Source organism: Tachyglossus aculeatus, chromosome 21, assembly GCF_015852505.1.
Source record: "Tachyglossus aculeatus isolate mTacAcu1 chromosome 21, mTacAcu1.pri, whole genome shotgun sequence".
NCBI lineage: Eukaryota > Metazoa > Chordata > Mammalia > Monotremata > Tachyglossidae > Tachyglossus > Tachyglossus aculeatus.
The window spans coordinates 59,387,329-59,409,778 of NC_052086.1; the positions used below are offsets into that span (position 1 = coordinate 59,387,329).

General features: G+C 40.4%; 1 protein-coding gene across 1 annotated transcript in view; it reads right to left on the reverse strand.

The window, feature by feature from the left end:
• Positions 1-22,450, reverse strand: part of LOC119941908 (protein sidekick-1-like) — a 402,085-nt gene that overhangs the window by 96,893 nt on the left and 282,742 nt on the right. The gene's annotated exons all lie outside the window — the stretch shown is intronic.

The window sequence follows — 22,450 nt, forward strand, 5'->3', positions numbered from 1 at the left end:
TTTTACTCACTCCATTTAGGTTCATTACAGGAATTGGTCAGATTCCTAGGGAAGGAATAACCAAAGGAAAAAACAGAGACAGCATTTCATTTTACATTCTAGTTTCCAGATATAAAAACGAAAAGGGCACACCCTTTTCAATCTCTTCAAAAGAAGTTTGAAATATACAGCTTCGGTCAGCAGAGCCATTTTATATATACAGTGAATTTTATCACATATGGGGTGTTGTTATATTTTCTTTAGGAAATTGCCATGTTAAATATGAAAGGTCTCTAGCTGACTAGTTATGAGATATCCAACAGTTTTTAAAATATTGAATGCTCACTCTTTTCTAGCAATAGTTTGAAAACAATTGAATTTTCACTATAAATCCAATGCTCTATTTTAACAAGGCAATTAGAAGTCTGATAAATCAGATATTCATTAAGATTATTTATTGTGCTTTGGTCATTCACTTCTTCACCCTCAAAAAGAAATCTTTCTAGATATTGTTCCAGGAAGAGTGTTCCCAGAGAGGCTTTGGAAGTTAGGGGATAAAGGAATTTTACTGGGGATAAGGGTCATTTATCAACTAATGATGGACTTGCTGAATTTGGACAGATGTAGGGAATGTAGGTATTGGAAAAAGCATGCTCTAAGAAAAGAGTAAGAGCGGTTATCTCTGAGAAATACAGGGCACTGCGCTTCTGGGAGAATACATTACAATCAAATGTTACAAAGAGGCTTTGAGATTGTGCGGGGTTCCTAAAAGATTATCACACAACAAAGAAGAGATAGAGAATATTCTAATAGAGTGAAAGAACCTTGAATAACCTATTCTTCATCTTTAGATAAATTTCCAGGAGGGTTAAAAACTTTGGCTACTATCAGCATGCAGAAGACAGACAGTTCTACTTTCCTAATTCAATGAAATCCTGCATTTCATATTGTCTACCAAATGTCTCAAAGCCATATGGTTCACTGTCATTTCAAACACACCCCCTCCTCAGCAAATATCCTTATTCATTCCACGTATTTATTGATCACAATAAAAAAAAAGAGAGAAACTGCCATTAAGTAGATTACAATCACGGAGAAAAAGCAGACAAAATTGTAAATATTCAGTGGATTAAGAAGGAAAAATACAAATACAACTGATAATAGCAAGAGAATAATAAGATGAATAAATGGTGTTTACAAATTGATAAACTGATTATACCCCAAGTAGTGCTGGAATTGGCTGCCTGAATAAAGAAAGAGTATCACAGAAGATCACTAAATGAAGTGCAGTTTCCCATAGGAAATAAAGGGCATTAATGCATTTCTAAAAATACAAAATCCATGATAGACAATACAGTTGCATGACAAAATAGAATGTAAATGGGTCAATAATAAAATATTTTGAATTCATTTGATATGTACAGATACATTTTTAATTTTCAATTTTTCTTTCACATCTTATTCAACAAGAGGAAACCCTGTGCCAAGATGCTACAGGTTGGTTATTACCTATGCTAAATTGATCTACCAGTGTCTAGTTCTAAATACTAATAGAATGATAGAAGTGATTAAACCCCAATTTCAAAGGCTGAAGAGGAGAAGAAGGTTGGGTTTCTTAAGCCAAGATCAACTCAGGCTTTTTAAAAATCAAGATAAACTCTGCAGTACTAGAAGAGAGAGAGAGTGCTGTAAGAAATACTGAAAGTAAAATTCAATTTCACTGATGTGAAAGAGGGATTAAAAACAGAGTATTGCAATGGTACACCACTGAATAATTTAGTAGTAGAGACACTGATGGGAAGGAAAACTTATCTTTCCCCTCTGCAATCTTTCATTTCTTCCTTCCTTCAGGACACTCCTACTTGGATGCCCTGATGACATCTCAATTCAAATGTCCAAAACTGAACCTCCTTATCTTGCCCTCAAAACCTCTCCTTCCCCAACTTTCACGACACTGTTAACACCACTATCCTGTCTCCAAAGCCGACAACTTTGGCATAATACCACCAATTATTATGATTAACTAATATCTTTCCTTCAACTTATATATTCAGTCAGTAACAAAACTGTGCTGGTTCATTCTTCATAATCCAGAATCCTCCCCTTTCTTTCCATTCAAACTGCACCTGTCACAACCCACTTTGCCTACATTAGCCTCTTCACTGTCCTCCTCTCTTCTTCCCTCTCCAGTCCATATTTCCCACTGTTGCCCAGCTGATTTCTCTTATATATTGTTTTGCATGCATTTCCCTACTCCTCAAAACCCTCCAATGGCAGCCCACACAACTCTGCATTGAGCCAAAACTCCTCCCCACTGACTTTAAAGCACTCAATCAGCTCTTTACTTATCTTCTCTCCTTGCCCACTAAAACCCAACCCTCACACTTCACACTTCTAATGCCAACCAACCCACTGTGTTTCACTCTCATCTCTCTCACCACCGATGCCTTGACCACACCCTCCTTCCTATCTGGAACTCAATCAATAAATCAAATCTATCAGTGGTATTTTGAGCACTTACTGTGTGCAGAGCACTGTACTGAAACACTTGAGAAACTGCAATACAACAGTTTGCAGATGCAATTCATGTCCACGAGGAGCTTACAGTCTACTGTCTCTATCCTCAAAAGCCCTACTTAAATCATATCTCCTTAATGACATCTTCCCTGAATAATTGCTCATCTCCCCATTTTATTTCCCTCCTTACCACATCACCCATGCCCTTGAGTCCTCAACCCCTAATCACCTATGGCAAGCTTCTTGAGGACAGGGATTGTTTCTACTTGCTCTATTGTACCCTCCCAAGCACGTAATAAATATTATGATCGATTGACAGTACCACCAGGAGTGGTGGAAATTAGTTAGGGAATGGATCTGGGAAAAGATGTGTGCTCCGGAGAGCTTTGTAGATGGAGTAGGATTGGAGTCTGATGGATTTTAAAAGAGAAGGATGTGAACAAATCAGTCAGAAATGGGAGAGTTGAGAGCAGAGTATAGTAGAAAAGTTTCCTGGAAAATACAAGAGTTTAGGTTGGGGCAAAGTGAAAAAAGCACATATGTATGGACAGAGTATTACTGGAGAGCCTTGAAGACAATGGGGAGGTGTTTAAAGAGTGGGGTGATGTGCTTAGAATGACATTTAGCAAGATGGTCTGGCAGTAGATAATAGGACAAATCAAGGAGGGTAGAGTGTAGTACCATGGAGATTGAGTGGATACCAACAAGTTTCAGAGTGGAAAGAAAAATTAGTGAAAGAGACTATGAAAGAGTGGTAAGAATTAAGAGGAGAATGGGGTGAGTTATTTGTTGAAATTAAGGTTGGAGAGCATTTCTAGGATAAAGGAGTAGTCAGTAATGTCAAAGATAGCTCAGAAGTCAAGAAGGATATTATTGTTTAGTTGAAGAAGGCATCAGCATAGGGAAGGGGAACAAAACCTGACTGCAGAGATTTAAGTGGAGACTTGGTGGAGAGGAAATGAAAGCAGCTAATGAATATAACCTGTTTATAAGCAGAAACTGTTCACAAATCACTATTTGTGACATCTCCACAAAAACGGACACTATTTTTTTCAACTACAATTATAAGACACAAAGTTGCGTTAGGTTCCTGGAAGAGAGTTAATTATTGCAGAAACATACTATCGAGGCTATATGATGAAGAATATGATAATTTGTATTGGATAGCACATGATAAATGCATTGGAAAAAATATACTGCAATGATAGATAAAGCAAAGACGATTTTTGTGGAGGTGGCAAATCAAGGCACACCACAAAAGAGTGAGGAATGAAATTCTGTTTGAATGTGACCCAAAGGAAATTCCATTATTATATTAAGGACTTTGAAAAATACCCAATTCATTTACTGTAATCATGTCTAAGGTAAAGTATACAGGGGCCTACTACTGAGATCACATAGGTCAGCAGAAGAGACATGCTCGGTGGCCTCCTTTATAAACTGTTCCTGAACATATGAGGTATTGATTTCAAAGATACTACCAACTGTCATGACCATCATCATCATCTTCAGGAAGAAAGGTGAGAACAGTCAATCAGAGCAGGTTTAGAGATGACATTACCCTCCCTCATGCTCAGAATGCTAGGCAGGTGAGTGTCAGAGATATGTTTTCTTTTCTTTATGTATTTCAGCCCAACAGCATTCAATGGGTTACAGCAAAATAATAATAATAATGGTATTTGTTAAGCGCATACTATGTGTGAAGCACTGTTCTAAGCACTGGGGGATACAAAGTGATTAGGTTGTCCCACGTGGGGCTAACAGTCTTAATCCCCATTTTACAGATGAGAACTGAGGAACAGAGAAGTTAAGTGACTTGTCCAAAGTCACACAGCAGACAAGTGGTGGAGCTGGGATTAGAACCCATGACCTCTGACTCCCAAGCCCATTCTCTTTCCACTGAGCCACACTGCTTCTTTACATATTGCCCAGGAACACTTTGCCACATGTTGCTCAGGAAAGCCTTACTTTAATTTTTCAACTTCCTTCTTTTATTATTATTGTTAATAATAAATTAATTATCATCATTATAATGATGCCTGTTAAGCATTTCCTATATGACAAGCACTGTGCTAAGTGCTAGCACAGATACAACATGATCACATCAGATACAGACCCTGTCCTACACAGGTCTCACTGTCAAAGGGGAAGGGAAAAGAGGTGCTTAATCCCCATTTTACAGAGAAGGAAATTGAGGTACAGAGAAATTTAGCAACTTGCCCAAGGACTCAGATCATGCAGGGGCAGACCCAGAATTAGAACCCAGATCCTTTGACTACCAGGCCTGTGCTCTTTCCACCAGGACACACTGCGCCCCTGAACTGTAATCCAAGCCCTCAGTGGCTCCTCCCCACCTCTGCCAGGTTGGTCCCACAGCCTCAAACCCTAAACTCACCCTCACAAGCTCCTTTATTACACTGTCTCATCAGGATTGCCACTGTCCCTTCCTTGCCACATGGTTTTTTTGGTTGGAAGGGGCAAGAAAGGACCAGGGCAGAGTAAGCAGAGGGAGAAGCAGCATCTCCTCCAAGCTTCTTATGTCAAGTCCCCTCCTCAATACTCTGCAGGTGGATGAACATGGCTGGTAACATGTTCACGAAGCAGGAACATAAAGCAGGCAAGGGTTGAGGAGGCCACAACTGGGTAAATTGTGGATTTTTTTTGTTGTTTTTTTAAGAAAGCCGCACATGATGAGTTCCAGGTGGAGGGTGTGGAGCTGGAGAGAGACCAGCGGAGGACAGACATGTGCTGGGGGCTTAAAAGTTGAAAGGAGTGGGGAGAAGAAATAAACAAAAGAAAATGAAAAGGCTGATTAATTCTCATTGAGGAAGCACCATAATGGACATACCCACAACAGGAATTTAAAGAAAAAAGAAACTTAGCTGTCATGGAACCTCCTCTAAAGAGACTTTTTGGACAGATTACTGGAGAACATCAATAACCACACCCTCCAAGCATCATAGTATGACTTCAGACCAGAGAGCATTGCTCCATGCCAGACAAAGGAGAAATAAATCAACAACGTCAAGAGCTCTATATGATGTTCAGAATCTTTTAAAAAGGATGATTTGATCATCAGGGCTGTGCTATAGAAACACCTGGGAAAGTTTGGCTACCCTGAGAAGCCTACCAGGATGCTAAGATTTTTCCATGATGAGTTGGCTGTCCCTGTCAGAAATGGGAATACCTTTCAGATCTTTTCCATTTCACCAATGTTATAACATAGGACTGGGTGCAAAGCCCAGCCCTGTTCTACCTAGTCTGGGTTCCCAGGATCAAGGGCACAAATGCAGATTTGAAAGTTGGTATGAAAATATAATTCCAACCTTTCAGAAACTCTTCTACTCAACAGGAATGATATTTTAAAGACCTTCATTCCTCAGGCTAAGTTTTATCATACAACTGTCATGGGATACCGTTTGCTCCTTTTGATATGATATTAAATGCGCCATCTCTGTGCAAAAAGTGCACATTTGTGTGGACAGAAAGATCTGTAATGTTACAAATTAGTGATACTATAATTTGATGCCGTGAGGGGATCTGATAAAGACGTGTCAAAGGGCTGATCCAATAATCCCCATCCGAGAATCACAAAACATTCTGGATTGTACAACACAGAGTGCAAATATTTTATTAGAAGACTAGCAGGTAAAATAAAATAACAGACAACAGATGAGCTATAAAATTGATGAAAAAATTGTCCTGACAGAAGGGAGAAGAGGCGAGAGGTGGGAACATAGGTTCCTACAAGAACATATAACCTTTTGAAACCTGGACAATTTCCAAACTCTGTGATGTTAGATGATCCAGGGTAGGGTTTTGCAAATAGGATACTACAAATATGCAGGTATTGTTTATAAATCTGAAAAACCTGCATTGACCTTACCTAATTTTCTAATGCTACCCCTCCCCTAATGTCCCATTTCATTATCTTGACACAAACCTCTTCCTGAAGCAAATATTCAGTGTGTCCATAAATGCAGAAAATCTTATGGAAACATAATGGATATTTTAGTTTTACACCATTTTAATGACCGTATGTTTATGCACAATGTCCCATACATGTTTGCAAAATCGTTATATTTATTCTGAATTCCAATGACCAGAAGAGCTACGAGAAGGAGTTTTTCCCCTTAGGCCATAATGACTCTATAAAAATGCCATGAACATAAGGGTTGCCTTTTATTCCAGTGCTCTGTCCTCTTTTCTGGGAGGCTACACCTATCTGTCTCACATTAGAAGGACCCAAACCCTCCCTCTCCACAGGAACAGAGGGTAAGTGAAGCCAAACAGCAGTCATATCCCATAGTCTTGCAACTGAATCTGGTACCTAACAAAATGAAAAAAATTGTAAACAAAACCACGTTTCGTGTTCAACTAATGTTTAGCTCTGAAATTGAGGCAGCAATTTAAAGCTCCACAGTATTGGTGACTAGGTGTGATATGTTTTCTCTCACAAACACAAAAATAGCTTCCTTAGTTTCTCTCTTTTGATACTTCTGAATACAATTCAAACAAGAAATAATATTAACTGAAACACGTCCATGTTTATGCTGCAAGGCCAAGGTCACCAAAAAAAAAAAATCAATATAATTGTTCCATAATGGATTATGCCAGATAGTACTCTTTTTTTAAAATGTCACATATCACTGTGAGATCATTTATCTCCTGCTTCCAATCATGGTTACTACTGCCTAGATATATTAGGTTCCAGAAGAAAGCAGAAGCTGTAGCATTTTCTGACATTAACCAGAATGTTGAGGAGACAGGCAGGATAACTAGTTTCATTTTTGACTGCACAAGAAACAGTTCATTTATAGAAAAAACATAAAGGTGACTTTGCTATAATTCAAAAGTAGATTTGAAAGCTACCACTCACCCCAAAGGATATAATATTATAATTTTCCTCACCCAGTAACATATGCAATCCTTTTTGTACTACTTGCACTCAGTGGAGGAAAAAAAAGCCAGTTTTGAAAAATCTGAACTATTTTGAAAGTCTTATAAATGCTTTTCCTGCATATTTGAATTTATCCACATTGAAAAATGCTCCTTAGCTGTAAGATAAGGTATAAGATAAGATAAGGTATAATGGTCTGAAGAAGGTCGGTGCTGTTTTCCTTTAAATGACTTAAAATAGAAAGAAAATTTACCTCATAAACTGCCATCTTCTTCAAAACCTTTTTTAATATAAACACCAACTCATTCTAGAATTTCTGTGTTACTACTGGGAACTTTATAGTTGTCAGTGAATAAGGGACTTGTAAATCCAGCTTATATTGTTACTGTCTAGATTCTCCTGCATTTTGAAGGAAATATAAACTCATACCCTTAGGACCCTGTAGGGCAGAAATGCAATAAACTAGAACATAGTGGTGATATCTGGATAATTACAAAAACTTTGCCCAGTTAATCACAAAGCTCAACTGATTCTCCAAAATATGGAATAATCAAATATAAATCACAATTTGATATGTTGAGATCTCACAAACTGCAAAACATTTGAAATGTTTCTTCTAAGACAAATCACTATTTTTTCCATGTTCTGAATGTTGACCTCGCAGTGCCATGTAAAAAGGACCCCAAACCCTAGAGAAATATTAACATAATGTTACATAGGGACAGGTGTGGAATCATAATTGGAGAAGCTGATTTCACATTTTCTAATAAAATACAATGGGTGATATTTTGTGATTTAACTAAACAAGCTAAAATATAAGATCATAATTCAACAGTGGTTAGGCTGCACAGCATGCATGATTTGTTAGGTTTCCTTCATCCTCAAAGGTAAATGTTAATGAAAGATATTAGCCATTAGGTAATCTTACTTTTCATTAACTACATACAAATCTTAGAATAAAATAATAAAGTTGCTATGCATTCACATAAGCACCCAAATCTCATTCGCTGAAAATTACCCACAGCCTCACAGTGAACTCCATACATTTTACTGTAAAATTACACTTGATTTTATCCAAAAACATAAGAGGATGTTCAGTTTGAAAGTTGAGTGAATTTTTAGGCACATTATAAAAACAGAGCATACTGAAACCCATAAATCATGTACAGGATTTATGTGTTTTCACCGCTCGTCCTGCCTCTTCTTACCTCTGTCCAGTTTCCCCTCACCATATCTCTCATCCTTAACTCCTCCTCGTTCTCTCCCTTTGCCATCTTTCCATATCCTCACTCTCTGTCACATGTTCTCTTCTCTATTCCCTTTGTCCCTTTCCTTTATCACTCCCTTCATCTCTACCACTCCTGTGCCCATGCCTTTCTCCTTTTTTGCTAGGCTATAAACTCCTTGAGGGCAAGCAGTTTATAATTCTGGTGGACTAATAAGCTCCCTGAAGGCAAGGAGCTTATTAGTCCACCAATTCTGCCAAAGGCTGAGTTCAGTGCTCTGAATGTAGCTGATGCTAAAAACGTTTGGATTTGACCACTGCCCTAGTGATGACCCCGTATTTATTTCACGGGGTCATTTTATTTCTCTGTGCTCCACAAATCTGATGCAATACTCATCCACCGATTTTGGGGACCAATATCTCCATCTTAAAACCCCTTTCAATTTCCTCTCCCCAGGTTAAATTTCCACCCACTTGGTGTTATTTCAGCACTTCTACAATCCCTGAGCACTAGTGAGTTCAGAATTTCACACAGCATTTAGGCACATCATAATACTCTATTGCTTAAGCACTAAATCATTTATCTCCTTATCTTTCCTCCTGTCTGTACAGTATGCCACTGTCTGTATCACCCCATTAGAGAGAACCACATCTACTATACTGCTCTGCATAGGGTAGGCACTCAATAAATACCAACCAGTGATAAGGGGTAAGAAGGATGGATGAGCTCTCAGGGGAGAGAAACTGGATGACTCCCACCCTCCTCATACACATTTGTTTTCTTTCACATCAGAGTTAGGGTCAAGACCACAAGAGGGAATAACAGAGTTGGGAACTCCTTGGTTTTCCACCCCTGGATTCTTATTCTTGTCTTTCCACTACTTTGGCTCCTAGACTTTACATATCAGTTGTCCCTTCTGTCCCTGCTGGCACTGGGGAATGGGGAAGGAATTCTAAACTGTATTTCTTCTCCTAATACCTGGTACTGGTACTGGTCAGGTTCCTTTGCTCCTTGGCAGAACTCAGGTACCCTCCCCTGATCCCTGGCTCTGAGCTCTACCTTCCAACCTTCGGTGTGCTGCCGTAGAGAGAGAGTGACTGACAACAGCCAGGACCAGGGGTGGTATTAGGGTTGGGAATGCTCAGTATTCAAGATCTTGGAAAGGAATGGGGTCAGGAGCTTCCTGAAGCCTGAACTAGAAGGAGGATTCTGACCTCTGGCTGTAGCTTCAGAGCCAGACTTTCAAAAAGAAAGTACTCATAGGAGCCAGGACTAGGCCTCTTCCTGCTCAGTCTCCCAGGACAAAAGTAATGATTGAGGGGCAGATGCTATGCATTAAAAGAGTCACCTCAAAATGACAGCTGAAACGCCAGCATTTGTTTGTGCTTTAGTGATCAAAACAAACAGTTCTAAATTGGAAACAGTATAAATGTTTTCAATAAAAAGATACGATCTGGCCATCAAAACACTAACAAATAAAACATTTGTTTAGGAAATGAATATTTTATTTGGACAACATTTTCCAGTGTAGACATAGGTTGGGTTTCCATTACAGAAATACCCACATAAAAATATCAAATGCCTTTTAGCTAAAATTATTCAGATATTTCAGTTAAAGATATTCTCAGGGGGTGGGGAACAGTGGAAAAGATGAGACTAAAGTATGTTTTACAGAATGTCTTATCAGATACATGACAAGCGAATTGAGTTCCCTGAATAATTTTCAAGAAAACACAGGGAGGGGGAAGAGGAAAACGCCCCCAGTAAAAACTTCTTTTTTGGATATTGAGTTAATTAAGCTCCTGTAAGCATTCTCATTGTTTACCTTTCCATTTTCTGAGACTTTCTTCCTTCTTCCCTCCATTCTACAAGCATTTTTTTTCGATTCTTTCTGCTCTAAGGCCCAACTTAGATATTTCTGGCTTCTCCAACTGAATTATGATACCACCAGCTTTAAATATACAGCACTTGAGGAGGAACTAACAAGTGGTTTCATCATTTTTGTTATAACCAATATTTTAGGTTTTAGGTTTGCAAGCAAATCTTTATTTGAAGGAAATGTTAAGTTCTTTCAAATGTTGCTAAAATTCAGTTTCCTAATATGACCCACAATATTTCCACTCTGAAATCCTCAATATCCTGGAAATAAATGTTATGTGATTTATTTTCCAGGTGCTGCATTTCAACGGTCATCCCTTCATTGTATGATTGAATATGCAGTACTAATGCATTTTTAAAGTCGTTGAATCAATCAAGAGGTTCCTGTTTCTCCCAAACTCCCACCAGTCAGTGAGTAAATTAGCACTAGAGGGTTTTCAATGCGATAACGGAAAATGAAAGATTCATGTAGTTATTTTTCTCCTCCAAGTACATTTTAGATTCCATATTAACTTGCTGGTCACCCCAGCAAGTGTCCAGTCTACCTAAAGCCTTCAGGCAGGTTGCCATTTCAAAATGTTGGACCAGAACAGAACTCCAATAAAACATTTCTACTGGATAGTTTCTAGTCAATGACAGATTCATGAAGTCGGCTTGAGCTGATTCAGAATTCAAGACTCTTTACCCAAAAGGTTTTGCATGGCTTTATACCCTTTAGCTTTCTGCACTTTGAAAAATTTCCATTCAAAATTTTAAAAGAGATTATACAAGTAACACATTTTCACGATATACAGGGTAAGATTTCCCAGTTGCCATCCTTGAAAAGCTCCTTAAAATATTCATTTATCCCCTGGGAAGTCTACCTGAACATCCACAGGTATAAAAATCGATTCCTACAGTGAGTTAGATTATTTCAATAAATGTTTCTACACGTCATAAGTATTTTCAATAGTTAGGAAGGAATTCAACAGTTGTTTCTCTCTGTCTACAGATTTTGTCTGCTTACATAATTAAGTGAATATGCCATCCACAAAATAGTCAAAGCAGCAGGGAGCAATGACAAGAATAGGAGCTTAGTGTTGACTATAAACCTTTTGGTTTTCCACAGTAGGAGTACACCTGTTTCATGTTTCACAGAGTGAGTTTAAAACAGGACCAGGTAGGCTAACAAGAACAAAACTACACCAACATTCCTCATACTCTGTGTGAATGAATAATAATAAAAATGATAAAAATAATAATCCATGTAGTATCCTGCCAGTGGTATTGGACTTTCAGCTTGCAAGACTATTTATTATTGTACCAAAAAAATAGGGCAGGGACCCCTATGCAACTTTGCAGCACTTTCAATGATAAAAACTCTCACAGAGTCAATGCTTCTCTTTCATTTTCTTCCTCTATTAATAATAATGAAAATTATAGTATTTGTTAAGCGCTATGTGCCAGGGACTATTCTAAGCGCTGGGGGTAGAAACAAGATAATTAGGTTGGATACAGTCCCTGTCCCATGTAGAGGTCACAGTCTTAATCCCCATTTTCCAGATGAGGGAACTGGGGCACAGAGAAGTGAAGTGACTTCTCCAAGGTCACAGAGCAGACATGTGGTGGAGCCGTGATTAGAACCCATGACCTTCTCACTCCCAGGCCTGTGCTCTATCCACTAGGCCTTGCTGCTTCTCATATAATAATAATTATGGTATTTGTTAAGCTTAACTATGTGCCAGGCACTGTACTAAGCACTGGGGTGGATACAAGCAGATCGGGTTAGACACAGTCCCTGTCCCATGTGAGGCTCACAGTCTCAATCCACATTTTACAGATGAGGTAACTGAGGCCCAGAGAAGTGAGATGACTTGCCCAAGGTCACACAGCAGACAGGTGGTGGAGCCAAGATTAGAACTCATGACCTTCTAACTCCCAGGCCCGTGCTTTATCCATTATGCCATGTTGCTTCTCGCTACTACCTAACTTCCAGACCTATTCATGTAATGGTTTGATTAAAGATTACTTGAGTAGGACTTGTTACAGTATTATTAGGACTTTGCAGAAGTACACTAAGTCAGATGTAGCCAAAGTACCTTCCTCATAGAATAGCACTATTACACCTGAAAAATCCAATTATGGTTCTGTCCATTCAGATTAAAGGACATGGTACACCCACTCTCAAATCAGTGTCCAAGTATTTTTTTTAAATCCCAGTAATTGAAACATCATAGTATACAGATGATGAAGAAATAGATGTTAGAACTATTTCTCCAACAAAAAACAGATATGGTGATTCTGTTTGCCTGCCCTGGCCCCACCAAGGGCATACAGGATGGAGCATTTCCTACTCCACAGGGGTCTTGAGGGAACTGGCCTGAACTTCAGAGCTACCTCTCCTCTCTCAAGCGTGACACTGCTGAAGACATGCTGATGAAAAGCAGCATGGTAGATACAGCATGGACCTGATAGTCAGAAGGTCATGTGTTCTAAATGCTCCACCATTTAATAATAATAATAATAATAATAATAATAATAATAATAATAATAATAATAATAATAATAATAATAGTATTTGTTAGGCACTTACTATGTGCCAAGCACTGTTCTAAGCACTGGGGTAGATACAAGGTAATCAGGTTGTCCCACGTCGGGCTCAAAGTCTTAATCCCGATTTTACAGATGAGGCAACTGAGGCACAGAAAAATGAAGTACCTTGCCCAAAGTCACACAGCTGACAAGTGGTGGAGCCAGGATTAGAACCCACTACCTCTGACTCCCAAGCCCGGGCTCTTTCCACTGAGCCACGCTGCTTCTCTTAGCACACTTGTCTGCTGTGTGATCTTTGGCAAGTCACTTCACTTCTCTGTGCCTCAGTTACCTGATCTGTAAAATGGGGATGGAGACTATGAGCCCCATGTGGGACAGGGACTGTGTCCAACCCAATTTGCTTGTATCCACCCTAAGTTCAATACAGTGCTTGGCTCATTGTTAAGTGCTTAACAAATACCACAGTTATTATTATTAGACAAGCCTTTCCCCCACAGAGGAGAACGGGTTGACCAGAGCTACCACTCTCTCAGGGCTTCCAGGCCCATAGTTAAGGAGTACTGAGGGCTAGGACCACCCCCACAGAGGACACGCAGCCTCCACAACAACTAAAATATTGGAAAGGTTATGGCAGTCGGAATGGGGAGGGTCTGGAGTAGAGTGGAGAGGAGGCCAAGGGATTATGGAGCAAGCTGCTATTTTTTTTTTACTACCTTTCCTGAACAGTTGAAGTCATTATGCTGAGTTTTCCCTGTGAGTTTGCCTTCTCAGAGTGAGAGTACCCTGCAGGTCAGAGACCATGGCAGAACTAATGACCATGATTTCTACCCAGCATTAGAGTACGTGTTCATACACTGCCGGCATGTGTATACACGCTTAGAACAGTGCTTGGCACATTTCAAGTGCTTGATATGTGCTTAGCAAATACCACTGTCATTATCATTATTACACATACCATATTTACACACATAGCCCCATTTTTATGAATAGTTTCTGTAGTAGTAAAACAGGGTTGGGATCAAATAACAATTAATCTAGGCCTAAGGAAACAGTATAAAAAAAGGAGAAGAAAAAACAGAGTGGGGAGTGAAAAGAGGAAGGTAAGAGGGCACTTGAAATTCCATGTGAGAAGCAGCATGGCCTAGTGGCAAGAGCATGGGCTTGGGAGCCAGAGGTTGTGGGTTCTAATCCCAGCTCCGTCACTTGTCTGCTATGTGATCTTGGGCAAATCACTTAACTTCTCTGTGCTTCAGTCACCTCATTTGTAAATGGGGATTGAGACTGTGAGCCCCAGGTGGGACAACCTGATTACCTTGTATCTACCCCAGTGCTTAGAATAGTGCTTGGCACATAGTAAGCACTTAATACCATAATTATTATTATTATTATATCTAGTTCACTCCCCCGAGGTACTGCATACAATAGGCATAGAGCTAGGGATGATTTACCCATTTTGCAATGGGCATTTTCATTACAATAATTTAAAATAAAGAAGTGTGGAAACTTTGATTTTCATCCCCTTAGGATGAAATCCTAACACTAGCTCTTTTCTAAATATGTTATCCCTAATAACCATTAATTAAAATGTCATCTTGAATGATTTAATTTTAGCTTTCATTTCTGAATGTTAATGCTAACCAATGATTGCTGAACTATGGATTGCTTTTCCGGGATTGAAGTTTAGACTCACATCTAATGATAATCAGAAGGTCACACCTCCATCAAACTCCATAAGTGAGCAATTCAGACACTCCCACCCCTTACCTTCACAAACTTACAACTTCAATACTGCTTCCTGATATTCTGCGAATATCTTCCCACGGGGGAGATTCATGCCTTTCCCAATGTTGTCCATCTGTGCATCCTTCGTGGAGCTTCACTCTAGAATTTTCTGGCAAACATACACACTGAAACAGCCTAAGTCCTTGACTCCCTATCAGGTCCACACCCCTCAAAAAACAGTAAGTAGATTGTGAAGGACTCCCGGGGAGCCTGCTTTAGTGAGATAGCACTACAAGGGGATGCGGGCAGTTCCCTGTTTCCAGGATCTTTGGGAAAATGGCAAGGATAGTTCCCCCAAACATGTCCACTACTTTCTGGAACAAGGAATTAGCCTGCCTCAGGCTGAACTTGACTTAGAAGCCAAACCAGGCTGTTTCAGGCCCTCTGGCAGGAACTACTGAGGTCCGGAGAATGAATCATGCACACCAAAGGTTTAGTGTGGCTGGGATTGCCCAAAGCATGAACACTGCTGGCTGGTACGCTGGCTCAGTTGGACCAAGTCACAATGAACCAACCACTACCCTTACGATTTATACACAATTTTAGCACGTGTGAATATTATTCAGGTATTTTATCACTACATAATTTTGTTATGACCAATTTATATTGTTCTTCCTTCTGATCTCCCTACTTATAAATGATTTCACTTTGACCTGGCTCCCCCATTATATTAGAAATCCTTAAGGACAGGGGCCATTCCTTGTTCTCTCAAGCACTTAATCAATCAATGGTATTTACTGAGTGCTTACTACATGCAGATCACAGTATTAAGTGCCTGGGAGAGCACAACATAACAGATTTACCAGACATGTTCCTTACCCACAACCACCTTAATCTAGAGGGGGAGGCAGACAATAAGTGTTGTGGAATTGAGGGTGGAGGGAATATCAAATTCCCAAAAGTCACAGATCCAAGTGCATAGATGACACAGAAGAAAGAGGGAGCTGGGGAAAACAGGGCTTAATCAAGGATGGCCTCTTAGAGGCGGTGTCTTGTTTTATGCTGTCGAGTCATCTTAGACCCATAGTAACTCCATGGACACACCTCTCCCAGAATGTCCCACCGTCATTTGCAATCATTCTGGTACACTATCCATAGTCCTTTCTTGCCAGAAGGGGTTTACCATTGCCTTCATCCATGCAGTAAACTTGAATCTCTGCCTTCGACTCTCTCCCACGTGGTTGCTGCCCAACACAGGTGAGTTTTGACTTGTAGCAGATTGCCTTCCACTCACTAGCCACAGCCACTGCCCAAACTAGGAATGGAATGGGTATGCATTTGCTTGACTCTCCCTTCTAAAGCAGAGACTGGTAGAGTACTGGAAACTCTCCAGGTGCAAGTCCTGAGAAGGGTCTTAGAAGACATATGACCTTAATAATGCTTTGACGGTGAGAAGGGGGGTAGACTGGCCACCACGGATGGGGATGAAGCTCCAGGCTAGGCGGAAGATGTAGGAAAGGGGTTGGCACTGAGACAGGGACACAGTAAGCTGGCACTAGAGAAGCATGGCCTAATGGCAAGAGCATGGGCTTGGGAGTCAGAGGTCATGTGTTCTAATCCCAGCCCCACCACTTGTCTGCTGTGTGACCTTGGGCAAGTCACTTGACTTCTCTGTGTCTCAGCTACCTCATCTGTAAAATGGGAATTGAGACTATGAGCCCCATGCGGGACAATCTGACTACCTTGTATTGACCCCAGTGCTAAGAACAGTGCGTGGCACATAGTTTAAGTTCTTAAATACCATAATTAATAGTATCATTAAGTGAAGTGCACAGCTGGGCTGTAGTAGTAGATAAGTGAGGTGAGGTGGTAGGGGGAAAACTGCATGCTACAAAGCTGGTGGTAGGAGTTCCTGTTTGGTTGGGTAGAGACTGTATATGTTGCCAGTTTGTACTTCCCAAGAGTTTAGTACAGTGCCCCACACACAGTAAGCACTCAATAAATACGACTGAATGAATGAATGAATCAATGCAGGGGTGGATAGGTAGTCACTGGAGGTTCTTGAGGTTCTTAGTACAGAAGGCATTCAATAAATGTCACTGGTTGATTGACTATTAGAATGTCATCTTAATTTCTAAGAACCTACATTTCCAGAGCAAAATTATGGGCGAGTCACTGTTCTAAATGATGAAAATACTTAAAAATAATCAATTATCTGGAGAATAATAATTTCATTTCTACCATCTCAATTTTTAAAATCAATGGTACTTGAGTGGTTACTTTATAAAGGATATCACTAAGCTCTCAGGATAATACAATTAAATAGAATTGGTGGATACAAACCCTCCCCTCAAGGAGTTCACAGTATAGTAGGAGACACAGGCATTACACTACATCTAGGGGAAGCAGCAGAGTATGTTCATACTATGTCACTAGTTATAGAAATAATTCTAAACATTATTGTGAATAATCATTCATCCTAAGAGAACTAAAATCCTAATCCACGCCGGAGGAATTTGGTTAAATAGACTTAAATGAATATTAGAAAATTTGCTTAGCTCCATTGTTATTCCTTGGCACAACCCAAACTTTAACTGACGTGTTGTAAATCATTGTATTATGAGGCAGACAGCTCAACGGTAATTCCCAAACAGCTGGAGACACTCTGGAGGCTTATGGAGACATATTAATCCTGTTCTCAAACAGCATTGAGGCTTCTGCAGGTCCCTTTTCCATTCTTCGGGAAGATTAGGGAGAAATTGGGAGTGCTTAATACAGGGAATAGCTACTATTGCATAAGGGGGAAAAAGCACTGGTGAGAAGGTGAAGCTATAAGGGGAAGAGAAATGTTACAATTCAGAAAAGGTGCTGAGAGGGAGAGATGGAGATATAACTGGCAATGGGGAAATCGGTGGGAGTGGAACAGAAATCTAACACAAACAACAAGAACAGGATAGATCAGAGCAGACAGAGGAGAAAGGAAGGTAAACAAAGGCAGGCTGGATAAAACTGAGAAACTCCAGTTTCACACAGTTTCACTGTATTACACAGCCTGGAGAAATTGGGCAATTATGCCCTTTACTGGTAGTACTAAGTAAATTAAAAAGAACTTTTAAAACTATGATTTAAAAGAGTATGCCATCCATGTTGACGTCCAAATAAAAGAGGCCACCTTCTTACTGTACACTAGGGGAAAAAACACAAAATTCTACTGTTATACTAATCTACTTCCATTTAGACTTTTTTGAATTAAACAGGTCTATCAAGTGCAGGAAAGGGAGTGACAATTACATTTTATTTTTATGAACTGTGAATAGTAAATTCTCAGTTCAGTGAATCTTTTGTATTAAATGATATTAACAGTGATAGGTACAGATTAAAAACTACCAAGCATAAAAACTACTAAACCTTCAGCTCCTTTTACTTAAATAAAGGCAAGCTACTCACTGTTAAATTATCAATGATGTTGCTTTAGCTAATGGGACACTAAATTAACACCACTGTTGAGTGCACTACTATATTTACAATAACACTTTTCCTTAACCATTATCCAGAACTGGACTTTAAAAACATACAGTAACATGGACTGTGATTTCACACATTAGCTAAGAAGAATACCGTATTTATTTCAAAAAGATAAAATTCCAAAGAACTACAATGATACATGTTGGTTTTGATGCGATGGAATTTCTATTAGTAACTGTGAAACTACAATATTACATTCGATGGTTTATTACACAAGCACTTGTTGATTAAATGGGTATGGGAAATGCTGAGGTCAGATAATCTGGTAAATAGTTTTATTATGCAAGTATCGGCCAAAGATTGCATTTGTCACAAGTTATTCTGTTGCTGTATTCAATACAGTCATCACTTTTTCACCTCTTTTCCCTTGTTTATGACCGGTGGGGTGGGGAGGCACGAAGAAAACACACACTGTTACCAGAGCTCACAATTTATCAATCATTCACATTTACTGAATACTTACTATACACTATACTACTTGAGAGAGTACAGTCTAAGAGTCGGGAGACGCGTTTCCTGCTCACAACAAAGTACAGCCTGAGATACAGACTTTAGTACAAATAAATGAATTTTGAATAAATGCTGTGGGGCTGAGAGTGGGATAAATAAAGAGTGCAAATCCAAGAGCAAAAGGTGATGAAGGAAGTGGGGGATGAGAAAATGAGGGCTTAGTCAAGTAAGGCCTCTTGGAGGAGATGGGCTTTTAGAGAAGCAGTGCGACTCAGTGGAAAAGAGCATGGGCTTTGGAGTCAGAGGTCATTGGTTCAAATCCAGGCTCTGCCAATTGTCAGCTGTGTGACCTTGGGCAAGTCACTTAACTTCTCTGTGCCTCAGTTACCTCATCTGTACAATGGGGATGAAGATTGTGAGCCCCACAAGGGACAACCTGATCACCTTGTAACCTCCCCAGTGCTTAGAACAGTGCTTTGCACATAGTAAGCACTTAATAAATGCTATTATTATTATTATTAAGGCTTTGAAGGTGGAGAGAGTAATTGTCAGATATGAAGAGGAAGGTTATTCCAAGTGAGAGGCAGGACATGGGTGGCAGCAAGATAGACAAGACTGAAGTACAATGAGTAGGTTGGCACTACAGGAATTAAGTGTGTAGACTGGATTATAGTAGGAAGTCAGTGAGGTAAGGGAGGAGGGGGCAGAAAGTAGCTTCTGTTCGATGCGGAGGTGAATGGGTAACCACTGGAGGTTCCTGAGGACTGGGGAAATGGACTGAACATTTTTGTTAAAAAAATAAAAAATAAAAGTGATCTGGGGAGTAGAGTGAAGTATGGACTGGAGTGGGGAGAGACAGGAGGCAGGGAGATCTGCAAGGAGTGTGATACAGTAATCAAGCCAGGAGAGGATAAGTGCTTGGATGAACATGGTAGCCGTTTGGATGGAGAAGAAAGGGTGGATTTTAGCAATGTCATGAAGGTTGAACCAACAGAATTTGGTGACAGATTGAATATGTGGGTTAAATGAGAGAGACGAGTGGAGGAGAATGCCAAGGTTATGGGCATCATTTATTTATGCTTCATTAATTCATTTATGCTTCTCATAGAGAAGCAGCATGGCTCAGTGGAAAGAGCCAGGGTTGGGAGTCAGAAGACAGGGGGTCTAATCCCACCTCCGCCGCTTGTCTGCGGTGTGACTTTGGGCAAGTCACTTAACTTCTCTGTGTCTGTTACCTTATCTGTAAAAAGGGGATTAAAAGTGTAAGCCCCACGTGGGACATCCTGATTACCTTGTATCTACCCCAGCACTTAGAACAGTGCTTGGCATATAGTAAGCACTTAAGAAATATCATAATTATTATTTTGGCTTCAAAGCTCTCCATCACCTTGCCCCCTCCTACCTCACCTCCCTTCTCTCCTTCTGCAGCCCAGCCCGCATACTCTGCCCCTCTGCCACTAACCTCCTAAATGTGCTTCATTCTGGCTTGTCCCGCCGTCAACCCCTGGCCCATATCCTATCTCTGGCCTGGAATGCCCTCCCTCCACACAGCCGCCAAACTAGCTCTCTTCCTCCCTTCAAAGCCCTACTGAGAGCTCACCTCCTCCAGGAGGCCTTCCCAGACTGAGCACCCCCTTTTCTTCTGCTTCTCCTCCCCCCACATCGCCCTCACTCCCTCCCTCTGCCCTACCCCCTTACCCTCCTCACAGAACTTGTGTATATTTGTGCATATTTATTACTCTATTTTATTAATGATGAGTATATAGCTGTAATTCTATTTATCTATTCTGATGGTATTGACACCTGTCTACTTCTTTGGTTCTGTTGTCTGTCTCCCCCTTCTAGACTGTGAGCCCTCTGCTGGGTATGGACTGTCTCTACCTGTTGCCAAATTGTACTTTTCAAGCACTTAGTACAGTGCTCTGTACATAGTAAGCACTCAATAAATATGACAATGAATGAATGCTTGTGAGACAGGGAGGATGGTGGCACTCTCTACAGTTATGGGAAAGTCAGAAGGAGGACAGGGTTTTCAAGGGAAGATAAGGAGTTCTATTTTGGATATGTTACGTTTGTGGTGTTGGCAGTTCAACCAAGTAGAGGCAGAGACATGCTGAAGTCAAGTGGAAAAGCAAGATGGTAGAGAAGGAGAGAGATCAAAATATCCACACAGAGATGGTAGTTGAAGCCATGGGAGCAAATGGGTTCACCAAGGGAGTGGGTGTAGATGGAGAATGAAAGGGAATTCAAAACTGAGCCTTGATGGACTCCGACAGTTAGGGGGTGGGAGGCAGAGGAGGAGTCCATGAAAGAGACTGAGAAGGAGCACCCAATAAGACATGAGGAGAACCAGGAGAGGACATTGCCAATGAAGCCAAGGTTGGATAATATTTCCCGGAGAAGGGGGTGTTCAACAGTGTCAAAGGCAGCTGAGAGGTCAAGTACAACAAGGATAGAGTAGAGGCTGTTGGATTTGGTAAACTCGAAATCATTTGTGACCTTTGAGAAGGCAGTGTCTGAGGAATGAAGGGGGCCGAAACCAGACTGGAGGGAGTCAAGGAGAGAATTGGAGAGGAGGTGGAGGGAGCAGGTGTAGACAACGCCCTCAAGGAGTTTGGAGAGGAATGGTAGGAGGGAAATGGGGCAATAACTGGAGGGAGTCTTAGAGCAAAGGGACATTTTTCCTAAGACAGGAGAGACATGAACATGTCTGACAGCAGTGGGAAAAATGGCACTGGAGAGTGAACAGTTGAAGATAGCAGTCAAGGAGGAAAGAAGGAAGTGTTTGACACATAGTAAGTTCTTAAAATCTACCACAAAGATATGGAATATGAATTTTAAAGATGGTGGAAAGGGTCTCTGCGTCACCATAAAGGAGTCATAATGATCACAGTGTCTCTTCATACTGCGAACCAACCTCACACAGTTTGGAAAGGTGAATACTTAACAGTTTGAAGAACCCTCTGCAGAGAATGTTCCTGACAGCCCAAGCAATTTTAGAAAATAATGCAAATGTCCCAGACAGGGAATGTGCCTGTCTATTGTTACATTGTACTCTCCCAAGCGCTTAGTACAGTGCTTTGCACACAGTAAGTACTCAATAAATAAGATTGAATGAATGACTTCTAATTGTCCAGTTGAACTGGTCACTTTCTTTGCACCAACCCCCAAAACTCTTGTTCACTTTATGTTTTGGGGGTTTCACATAAGGACTGGAGGAATCTCAGGTTAGGACCCTCAGCTCACAGATGGACCATCAGTGAGACCATCTCTGTGGGATAGGAAGAGGCAGGTATAAAACAGTAAGTCATTCCAGTACACACGTGACAACTGAGAAATTGCTGACTCTTAGAAAAGGGACTTTGGAAAGATCGTGAGATTGAAGTGAAAATGACAGAAGGCACTAACCCTACCTCAGGAAAGGGTGATCTTTAACAAGGCACTTTACAGGAGGGATTTGGGATCGTGCACCTTGTCTTTTCAGGCACACTTGGAAAAAGGTAAATTCACCTTCAATGGTGTCATCATCCAATCTCAAGGACATCTCTCTCCATATACATGTAGGCATGAAACAAACCACCAAAACCAAGTATCAAACGACTGTCAAATGATGACAAAATGTTCTGTCATCTTAAAAGTCTAAGGAAAACAAATCATGACCACATAACCCAATACCTAATCCTTATTCACAGCCTAGAGTTGAACTGTCGGAATTCTAGCC